Below are 10,528 nucleotides of genomic sequence, written 5' to 3'. Positions count from 1 at the left end.
TGCTCCCATATATGTTAAATCATCTCTAGATTACTTGTAATGCCTAAAACAATGTAAATACTATGTAAATAGTTGTTGGGAATAATGACAAAAAAGAGTCTTATCTGTTGAGTACAGATGCAGTTTCTTTTTTCCAAATATTTTTGGTCCATGGTTGGTTGAATCCATGAATGAGGAACCCACAGATACAGAAGACTAACTGTACATAATATTTGTAGTAAAATATAGTATTCTCAGGAATGATGTAAATTAAAATCTGATGGGAGGGAGTAAGATGCAGTCAGGGTGGGGTACTTAGGAGATTTCAACTATTTTGGTAACATTTTATTTCTTAAGCTGTGTATCCATTCTATTTTTTATGTTTTCTTAGATATCTGAAATATTTTATCATATTTTTCTTTTTCTTTATTTCAGTAATTGGTTATTTAACCCCATATATCCAAAATTTTATAATTTCAACATATAATTTATATAAAAATTATTGTTGAGATATTTTACATTCTTTTTTTGCATACTGAGTCTTTAAAATCTGATGTGTATTTTACTTTTACAGCACATCTAAATTCTGGCTAGCCAGATTCTGTTGATTTCTGTTCAAACAACAGCCCAGGATCCTTTAAGACAAGAGGCTCTTGTCAAACACTATAGCCCAATGTGGGATTAAATAGCGTTAAAACAATATAAGGAACATATTTCCCTCAGCCCTCAGTAAAATGGCTTTATATATTTTCTCCTAAATCAATACTTACTGGTATTCCCAAGATAGCAATTAGCATTAAAAGGAAATTTTTTAAGTAAATGATTTTGATGAGAACGTTATAATTAATAAGTTATGAAAGCCATTTATAGTTGAGATATTAATAGTCTTGGTTATCAAAACATTATTACCAGCCGGGCGCGGTGGCTCAAGCCTGTAATCCTAGCACTCTGGGAGGCTGAGGCGGGCGGATTGCTCGAGGTCAGGAGTTCAAAACTAGCCTGAGCAAGAGTGAGACCCCGTCTCTACTATAAATAGAAAGAAATTAATTGGCCAACTAATATATATATATAAAATTAGCCGGGTGTGGTGGCGCATGCCTGTAGTCCCAGCTACTCGGGAGGCTGAGGTAGAAGGATTGCTTGAGCCCAGGAGTTTGAGGTTGCTGTGAGCTAGGCTGACGCCACGGCACTCACTCTAGCTTGTGCAACAAAGCGAGACTCTGTCTCAAAAAAAAAAAAAAAAAAAAAAAAAAAAAACATTATTACCTCAGATGAATGTTTTTTAATCTTGGATTTTTTTAAATGGCTGGATTTTTACAAACATGGATTTTTGAGTAGCATAACTTGAATTAGAAGTGAATTCCTGGAATCTGACTTGAGGTGACATCATCATATTTTGCAGTTCTGGTAAGAGATCAACCATCTATCTTAATTCTAATGATTTACTGCAGGCCTCAAATTACTTGATTTTTAAGGTGAACCAAGTTCTCTTGTGCTCCTATATTGCTGTTAGTTTGGGTATGGTTTCAAAGAAAATACGCAAATACATGGTCCATAAACATGAGCTTTTATATCAGTTTGAGTCCTTCAAGAAGCAGATGCCTAGGTGGCATTAGACATGCGAGACATTTATTGGAGGGAATTGCTTGTGAAGGATAAGTGGAAGGGAGTGGGAGTAGGCAGGGAGAGTCTTCAGACTGTGCTATAGGGCTGATGCCTGCAACAAAAGGGAAGGAAGGAGGGTTGGGCAGGAAGAATCTTAGACTGCAGTGCATTTCTAGAAAAATTTAGGCCAGGCTGATGGGAGCCCTCAAGCCAAAGTTGCCAGTCAGAGAAGCCACATGTTGTGCAAGGATGGGCCAGCATTACCACCTTCACTGTGCTCAGTCAGGGATAGGGAGCATCCTGGCCTTGCTGTGAATGCAGTGGTGAATACAGAGGGGTGGCAGCTAGGACTGTCAGCTGTGCTTTCCTGCAGCCATTGTCTTTTCTACCTGAGGGTGAGGCAGGAGGATTGCTTGAGTCCAGGAGTTTGAGGTTGCTGTGAGCTAGGCTGACGCCATGGCACTCTAGCCCAAACAACAGAGTGAGACTTTGTCTCAAAAATAAATGAATAAATAAGTAAATAAAATAAAATCTGGTTGCACCCTTAGCCCAGTGAACTATCAGTTTATGTACCACCTAAAAAATGAAACAACCATAGTATGGTATTTGCCTGGCATCTTGTCATGGCATTTGGTAGTACTGCCTTGATAAGTGCCACCTGCTGAGTCACTGGTACTACCTCCTGCTACAACCTGTGGTTTCCATAGTGATGTCTCAGTGAGTCGCACACAATAGAACCTAACTGGTTAAAGACATGAGCAATTTTCTATAATTTGAGCCCTTTACTTATCTAGAAATGGGAGCATGTTTTTGACCATTTTGAAATGTAACTTTACCAGTCAAAATTTTATGAAATAAAATGCACAGATGTGTTTTAAGAACTGAGGTTGTTAGGGCAGAACCCTGAGGAAGGAAATAAGAATGGTGGCAATGTGAAAGGGTTACTTAAGGAGATAAAGAAACATAAGTAAATATAAACGACTTATCGTAGCCCCTCAGGGAAGAAAAGTGGCATCAAATGCCTTGCTATTAAGTCTTGCCACTTGGTCCCTGTTATGACCCTTTTCTTTGATGGAACCAGAGAAAGTAGATTGCTATTCAGTCTATTCTTTCATAATCCCCATTCATCATCTTATTATCAGAAAAAAAGGAGAGGAAAAGACTTCAGAACTGCCATGGGCAAGAAGCGATAATCAGAAAATCAAGACATCTTGACTTTTATGTCAAGCTTTGGTCAGCTTGGATGTTTGAGCAGTGAATCCAAAATTGGTTGCAATCCAGCAAACATTGGTGATTCATACAGAGCCTCACAGTCCTATATTAGAAAGTACCAAATAAGCATTTGATTAGGATGACAGGGATTTTGAAACCTGTTAGGTCAGTGTTTTCCAGTTTTTTTGGTATCATGATACTCCTAATAGTGCTAATGGTACATACATTTTAAAGTAAATATCTAAGTTTGGTCTGATCCCTTCCTTTAAAGTTATTAAATAGCTAGAGTTAAGTCAAGGCCAAGAACTCTTTCACTGATCAAAGAAATAAATGAACGATTTATTGAATGAGCATTGTTTCTTTTAGTCAACGTGTATTGATTCCTAGCTATGTGTGTACTTTTTCTTAAGTCAAAGATAGTACCAGCTTTATGCCTGGATCTTCCACAAGCACTGAAGCCAATGTCCAGAAATAAACTCATTATTTGGTCCAATCCCCAAATTTCAACTCCTTTATTCCTTATCTCTGAATGTCACAACACCCACAGAGATACCCAGGACAGAACCCTGGGTTTAAGGGCACACATTTTATTAAATTAATACTAGTAATAATAGCAGCTAATGTTTATTGAACACTCACAGCACTGCAAATGTTTTGCACACACTTATGTTTATGTACTTTTAATTTTCTTAAGAACCCCAAAAGGAGGGCCCTATTACAATCCATATTTAGTCTCTGTACTCTGTATTCAATCTATAAAAGATTCTAAAGGAGTTCAATGTCAAAGGAAATAAACACGAAAACAAGTAAGTGAAGTACATTATGATGTCTTAGCTGGATACTATAGTAGCACCCAAGAGGAAAAGCCTAACTTCCTGGTGGCGAAAGGAGCCCTTTAGAGATGAACAGTATTTATCAAATGCTATTTGGTTCCAGCATATTGCACGAGTAACTCCTAGAAGTACAGTAGAACTGTTTTCAAAACAAATCTGTGATCCCTCAATCAGATATAGTACTATAAATGAAAGAAACCATTCCAGCTTTGCTGTATTACCACAAACTTATTACTCTAGGACAAATAATATACAGTCTTTCCTAGGTTATACATGGGGGATTCATTCCAGGACCCCCACTCATGCCCAAATCCTCACATATTCAAGTCCCCACAGTCAGCCCTGTGGAACCCATGTATAAGAAAAATCACCCCTCAGTATACTCGGGTCTGGTATCCTGCAAATATTGTATTTTCGATCTGCATATAAGTGAACCTGTGCAATTCAAACCCGTGTTATTCAAGAGTCAACTGTACAAGGTTTGAGCTAATATTCACCAGAGAGATAAGAGAGTTATGGGATAGGTGTTTCATTAGGGTACTAACAACTAATTGATCAGAAAGCACCAAGTATATATCTAGGGGTCTTAGGGCAGAAAGGGCAAGTATTAGGTAAAAGTGACGGTGGGTGTGAGAAGTGGAGGCATAGCGCCAGAGCTGGGGGTGCTGCAGATCCTGGTGGATGGATGGGCCCACAAGATCAACCAGAAGCAACAGGAAATAAGCTTCCAGCAGGTGCACACACGCTTGTGCTTACACAAAGAAGCAGAGAGAAAGCTAGCATCAAAAAAAGAAAAGAAAAGACATCCCTCTGATCTTGTACCCCATAATTCACCCAACCAAAGGAGAAAAATCAGTTTTACTTTCAGGGCCAGCTTTAAAAATAAGCCTGAGTGATATGATTCTCACTTCTCCTGCCCCCACTAAATAAAACATCTTTACTGCAGCTAAACACAAAGATTAAAAATATAATTGTTGATAGAGTTAATACATTGATTTAAACACATTATATTTTGTTATTGATTGAGGATCATTTTTTTGCAGGGAACATTATGTTCCTCAAGGCAGTTCAAGAAATTTGTGGGGGCTGGGCGCAGTGGCTCATGTCTGTAATCCTAGCACTCTGGGAGGCCGAGGCGGGAGGATTGCTCAAGGTCAGGAGTTTGAAACCAGCCTGAGCAAGAGTAAGAGCCATCTCTACTAAAAATAGAAAGAAATTAATTGGCCAACTAAAAATATATAGAAAAAAATTAGCCAGGCATGGTGGTGCATGCCTATAGTCCCAGCAACTCAGGAGGCTGAGGCAGAAGGATTGCTTGAGCCCAGGTGTTTGAGGTTGCTGTGAGCTAGGCTGACACCACGGCACTCTAGCCCGGGCAACAGAGTGAGACTCCGTCTCAAAAAAAAAAAAAAGAAAAGAAAAGAAAAGAAAGAAAATTTGTGGGGAGAAGTCACAGAAACCCAAGTACAGGACACCCAGTACAGTTGAGCCAGATATCTAGGGCTCTGGAGTGGGGTTTTAGATGGCCACCAAAAAATGAGACTTCTTGTGCCTCTGCTCTGTCCATTCTCTACCAACTGGCTTCTCTTTGCTCATAATGTCTGTTCTTCCATAACTTCAGCTCTTCATGTCTTAAAATGGCTGCCCTGGCCTGGTTTATGACTGCAGTTCTAGTGCCCCATCAACTGGCCACTTCTCTGTCTTTCAATATTGGTTCCCGAGAGAGGAAAACTCCTCTCTGGCATCATCTGTTTAGGTGCAGGGTCTTTTGTAGCAGTGTCCCATCAGAGGCCCTGGTTAGTAGCTTTTGGATGTCTGCCCTTGACCAGTGGCTTAGCATGGGCTGGAGGTAGGGTGTCTTCAGAATGAGCTGTGGGTAGGAAAACCCCTACAATGCTGAGTACATTTCAGTTAATCAAAATAAAGAGCAATGTCATATCAGTATTTTGATATGGGGAAGGAGGTGAAAAAAACAGGAAGGATTTGGGACACATTGCTCCTAAGTCAATGAAAGGGCCTGGGAAGAGGAGGTAAAATGTCAAACTGAATTCATTTTGACTGCCTGTTTTCCTAGCTCCTTATCCTGGGGTCTCCCCAAAACCCTCCTAGGCTCAGTCTTACCTCTGTTGCTCCTGACTGAAGTGGAAAGTATAATGGAGTCTTGGGCTTCAGTTGAGCTCTGTAGACCCCTCAGTGTGGATATAGACCCCCATTGCCATCCTTTTCCCATGTGACTCCACCCTGAACACCCGTTGGTGAGTAGTGCCATGGAACCCTAACTAGCGCCTACCAAATCTGCTTCCCCATAGCTGCTACCCATGCCCTGCTTACAAGCATAATGGACACTTGGGTACATACCTTGTCTGGCTCCTAAACTGAACCGCCACACAGAAACCCTCCCTTTGGGCTCTGGCCAGCCTATGATGCACCCCTGAATTCTGCCCAGGCTTGCTAACCCAGAGTGCTGCGGAGAGCACTGCAGCCATTCCCAATGACTGCAGCCCTTATTTGAACAGGCAAGAGATGTTGCCCCAGCATGCTTTGCACCCAAGAAGAACACAAATTTTGCAGACTTTATAATTATCTCAAAGGAATCTTACCACCTTAGCAGGAATAAAATAGAAGTTCTATATAAAGGTGTTGTTGTCCGGCTAACACATTCAGGAAGCCTTGTTTTGCATCATTTATGAAGGTTTTTGTTGGCTTTAACACCTTGAACTTTCTCATGAAGAAACTTATTTCCCCCAAGGATTTTTTAATCAAAATATCACAACATTACATATATTAAAAGTTTCCCTTAAACAATTAGAATTTGGAGGGAATATAAGCCTAAATATTGAGTTTGGTATGATGTAACACATGTTCCTCAAAGTTATTCACAATATTTCTAATTTTAATTTAAAAATTCATTTGGATTTATATGTGCTAGCATAGTATATAGAATCCCAAATATAAAAGTTTCAAACTCAAATGTAACTGCTAAGTAACTAGAACAAATATATTTGAGTCTAGTTTCAATTCTATAAGGAAATAGGTCAGGAAATTAATTTGTAAATGCAATCTTGTTAATTAGATCTCTTCCAGGTGAAATGTGAAGCTTTGAATAGTATTATCCAATCTGATTTATAGTGAATTCTGTTGTAAAAAAGAAATTTCCTATTTATTCATCTGGGACTTTCAAATCACTATCATTCATTGTATGAGGAAAAAATCTGAAATATTTTCTAAAGGAAATATATATTTTTAAATAATTTTACTAATCATGATTTGCTTAAGCTAGAATAAATAAGTCAGAAGAAATTAATTGCTCCAAATCTATACTCCATAATAACCAATTATGCCTATAGCATGTGATTGTAGGCCAAAACACTTACCTTCTTTGAGATTGTCTTGTCATATGTGAAATGAGTATATTGAAGTGGGTATACCTACACCTTCACAGAACTCAGGATTTCTGAGACAATGCCATACCATAGGCAAGTAACAATCTTGACAAAGACATCTGCTTCAAGATCTGAGAATTAAAGTCAAAGGTAGGCCTGAGTGGTGTTTGTTTTTTGAGTTGGCCAATGGAGATGTCTTGGACAGAGTTCTTTTGCTGGCTTTACATATATTTCTGAAATCCCTGGCTGAAATTCTAGCCCTTTATTACAATAACACTTTAATAAATTATCCTAAGCCATGTGCAGTGGACATTTGTCCTTTTCATGGCTGCCCAGCATCTATTTTGATAGACTACATGATTCTTGGAAGTGGTGGAACCAGAGACTCCCTCTCCCCACTCCCTTATGGGCAAAACTACTTGAGTGCTCCTGCCTAGGACTTTGAGGCTGGGGTTAGTGAAGCTATTGTGCAGCGACCGTTTTGAAGTGACATATGGAGGTGCATCTAGCAGCAGCTGGGTACAGCAGTGGCAATCATGTCCACTGAGACATTCCAAACAGACCATTCCTGCAGTGGGACTTTGGCCTGGTTCCTGCTCCCTAATCCCCCTTGGCTCCTTTCAAATATCCAGCCTTGGAATCCAGCCTTGCTATCCAATCTGTGAGCCATCCTATGCCTTTCCAACAAATTCATTTCTGCTGAAGTTAACAAAAGTCAGTTTCTGTTGCTGTAACCAAGAGCAAGCATATATCCCTTGGCCAATTAATTAATTAGAAACCTACCTTTTAGTAGTTACATTAGAAAGGATTCTAATTTATCAGCTTTTCTTAAATAAATCTTGCCTTCCTGAGAATTATTTTCCTTTAAAAAATATAATTGATGAAGAACCCCACAGAAAATGGTAGGTCCTGTACAATTTGTTGATCTATCTGGGTATTTTGCATATGATCTGCCTCCTCTTCTGGTTTCGATAGAATTGTTTTCTCCTATTAGGGCTGTACATTTCCTTCTCTCTTTTCTTTTGTAACCCTGCCTTGCTCTTCTCAAGATTATTTTGTCTCATCTCCCAACCCCTCTCCCACATTCCTAACACTGATGTGCTGGTTAGCCTCAGTTGGTCAAGGAAGGAAGATTCTGCAGGGAGAAGGATTGCAAAGGAAGGTAGAACTTCAGTTGTCATCTGGGAAGGGGAGAAGGGGCAGGAACAAAAGCCTATTGCATTTTTATTTTAGTAAATTTCACTCTCCTATATTCCCTGCCCCGTTTCTGCTTTCCACTCTTGGGATAGAGAAATGAGAAAGGGAGGAAAGCTGAAGACGAAAGAAAACCACTTTGTCACAACATTCTACCCTCAGTCCCCTATTTTCCACTAGACTGCAAGGGACAGTGTTGCTTATTGTTAATTTCTCAGCACATAAACAGTATCTACCACATCATAGGTGCTCAATTGAGTTTACTGAATAGTTGTGATGGATCTCTTCAACATGATTTATATAAATTCCTATTCTAGCTACATTAAGGCTTAAAATAAGTTCTTATGAGCTAATTTGGGAATTTATCCACAATTTATAACTTTTCTATTAGAAAATATATTCCAGGAGTGAAACAGTCTTATGAATAAACTTGTGTAAGGCAGTTTCAGATAGGCTGGGGACTGCCCTTCCAGAGGAAGTCAAGTGGAGAGAGCTTATGTTGGCAGTGATGTCTTAATAAGTAAAGAAGACTCCAGCTTAAAGCTGATTTGAGTTGACATTAATTTACTGATAACTGTTCTCCATTTAAAAATATTTGCTCATATTCTGTCTTGAGCAGTAAATCTGCACCAGATAGCTGAAATGAATTTTAGTAAAACATTTAAGGAATATTTTTGAAAATGCCAATGAAGCTTCTGGGGCCTCCCCAGTTTGCAGACTCTGGCTACAACCACCAACTCTCCTCCCTGCTGTCATTCCAGGCCCTCAATCCCTGCCTTCTCCTCTAGCCACCACATTCTACATCCCACTGCTTGGCGTCTCCTACCTGCCCTGCAACCACACAGCATTGCTCCACTAATCCTTTTGGTCACTATCCAGACACTAGACTTCTACCTTTGGATGTTCTTGGCCATCCTTCCATCAGTCATGAAGTCCTAAATGTTTCCTAATTATCTTCGAATCTTCCCTCTTCACCACCAGGGCCAACACCTCAATCTAGCTCACTATCATCTCTCACTCACATGACAGCAATGGCCTCCTAGTGGGTCTCTTCATGTACATTTCCCCCCCTTTAATTTGTTCTCCATTCTTTAGTCAAAGTGATCTTTTTTTTTTTTTTTTTTTTGAGACAGTGTCTCGCTTTGTTGCCTAGGCTAGAGTGAGTGCCGTGGCATCAGCCTACCTCACAGCAACCTCAATCTCCTGGGCTCAAGCAATCCTCCTGCCTCAGCCTCCCGAGTAACTGGGACTAGAGGAATGCGCCACCATGCCCGGCTAATTTTTTCTATATATATTAGTTGGCCAATTAATTTCTTTCTATTTATAGTAGAGACGGGGTCTCACTCTTGCTCAGGCTGGTTTCGAACTCCTGACCTCGAGCAATCCGCCTGCCTTGGCCTCCCAGAGTGCTAGGATTACAGGTGTGAGCCACCGCGCCTGGCCGGTGATCTTTTTAAAAAAACAAATTTCACCACAATTCTTCTGTGCCAAGAGACTTTTCATTGGCTTGCTATTGTTAGTAGAATAAAGTCTAAAGTTCTTAACGTGTCTTACAAGGCTCTACCCTCTCCTCTCCAGACATCAACATCATTCGGCTCTGTCTCAGGCCATGCTCCTCCTCCATCTCTAGGCTCAGCCAAAGGTGGGCTTCTCTCAGTTCTCTGATCACATTGTACTTTCTCCTGTCCAGAGACCTCCCACAAATTGTCTATTTTGCCCTCCGAGTTTGTCCCACATCCTTCAGATTTGCTCAAGCATCATTTCCTCAGAGAAAACTTTCATCCTCACAGTCCAGGCAGGTCCCTTGTTACATAATCCCACAGCACTTCTCTGCTAACTGCAAGCTCTAAGAGGACGCGAACCATCCATGTCTTATCCCATCTGTACTCTTCATCCCCTGACCTCTCTGCTTTGTCACACCCGCCCAAACTCCCCCTTTCCCTGTACCCTGAGAAGTAGATGTTGTTGTGCCATTCTTTTCTCATTTCAAATTCTTTCTTGGAGAAATGTATCCCACATTTAACATCCTACAGACCTGGGAGTCAATAATAGAGGTCTCTGATCAACCTATTTTAACAAGCCATTTCAGAGAGGCAGATCAGTGTAGTGGTTAAGATCATGGTCCCTCAAGTTAGACCTTAGGTTCACATCCTGGCTTTGCCAATGACAAGGAGTGTTACTTTGGGTAAATTGCTCAACATCTAGCCCCAACAGACTTTCCTCATTTAAAAAATAGTAGTAATACTTGCCTTATAGGGTTGTAGGGAGAATTAAATGAATTAACATAGGACAAACTAAACAGTGCCTGTATATAATGCATGC

The sequence above is a fragment of the Microcebus murinus genome, chromosome 7, assembly GCF_040939455.1.
Source record: "Microcebus murinus isolate Inina chromosome 7, M.murinus_Inina_mat1.0, whole genome shotgun sequence".
In the NCBI taxonomy this organism is placed as follows: domain Eukaryota; kingdom Metazoa; phylum Chordata; class Mammalia; order Primates; family Cheirogaleidae; genus Microcebus; species Microcebus murinus.
Note: the sequence above shows the minus strand (reverse complement) of the source record.